Source organism: Stegastes partitus, unplaced genomic scaffold, assembly GCF_000690725.1.
Source record: "Stegastes partitus isolate 25-593 unplaced genomic scaffold, Stegastes_partitus-1.0.2 Scaffold3015, whole genome shotgun sequence".
In the NCBI taxonomy this organism is placed as follows: Eukaryota; Metazoa; Chordata; class Actinopteri; family Pomacentridae; genus Stegastes; species Stegastes partitus.
Window position 1 is genome coordinate 5,839 of NW_007580746.1, and position 1,168 is coordinate 7,006.

A 1,168-nucleotide genomic window follows, 5' to 3' on the forward strand; every position below is an offset into this window, starting at 1 on the left:
GTACTGGGAAATTCTAAATGTTTTTCAGCAAAATATATACAATGGTAGTGAGGATAGTGGAAGGCGCCCAAAGTGAGTAAAGTCACTCAGTCATAAAAATCAGTCGGCCCCTTTTCAGAGTAATAGGATCTTGTTCGGATTACTTGTTGATAACGAAATGTCTTGAAAAATGTCATTTCTGATCTCTAGCTCTATCAAAAAGTTTAGAATGAAGCTGTCCCTTGGAAGTCAGGATGGCCGAGCGGTCTAAGGTGCTGTGTTCAGGTCGCAGTCTCCCATGGAGGCGTGGGTTCAAATCCCACTTCTGACAACAGATATTTAGACAATATTGACAACACAGAAAGCAGGTCGGACGCAACACGCTGAGGTCAAGTTTCCAAGGACCAGGAATCAATGGGTAAGACGTAGAGATCAAAGGTCGTAGGCGTGTTTTGACCTGCCGTGGTAACCTCTGCCACCAACCAACCTCAACATCCAGTAGCAGTTGACGACAGGCCCAAGTGGCTGAGGACGAGTGTGCCTCAGGAGAACTAGAACTAGAAATCCAATGAGGTCTTCCCTTGCAGGTTTGAATGCTGCTGACAACATTGACCTGTTCTCAGAGGCTCTGAAACCACCACCTGTTCTCATCTGTGGTGGTTCGGAGCCTCTCCAAACCATCTGTGCTGAGAATCCATGAAATGAAAGGGGAGATGGTGATGTTTAAGTGAAGGTGTCATCACAAACAAGTTGGAATATCATGTGAGTCACCAAACATTGATCCTCTTACTCTTTTCTTTTTCCACCTTCTCTTTCTTGCTGTTCAACAAGTCCTCAGTCAAGAGGAGATGTAGGACCCTCCGCCCATGTCAGAAATGTCACATTTGAAATAGAATAGTCCTGCAGTTACACACACAGATTGATTTTCACTGGGAGATCCAGCTTACAGTGCGCGTATAAGGCCCCAAGTTTAGACGACGACATGTCTATCGGCTTAGATCTTCAAGACACAAAGCTCAACCTTTAGAATTGAATTGCTGCTTGTGAGAAAACAACATACTGTGTAGCTATTGATACTGCTGCTTGTGAATGTGTGCATAAAAGTGATGAAATCATTACTGACACTGTTCAGACTATGTGATGACGCACTGCGTAAACTCAGACTGTGCACTGGCAACAGCAGGATCAC

The 1,168-nt window shown here is 44.6% G+C and overlaps 1 non-coding gene across 1 annotated transcript; it reads left to right on the top strand.

Moving 5' to 3' along the window:
• The first annotated feature begins 227 nt into the window (after positions 1 to 227).
• On the top strand, positions 228 to 310 carry trnal-cag (transfer RNA leucine (anticodon CAG)). Its single transcript has one exon. It is a non-coding gene; the product is annotated as a tRNA-Leu (tRNA).
• Positions 311 to 1,168: the final 858 nt, after the last annotated feature.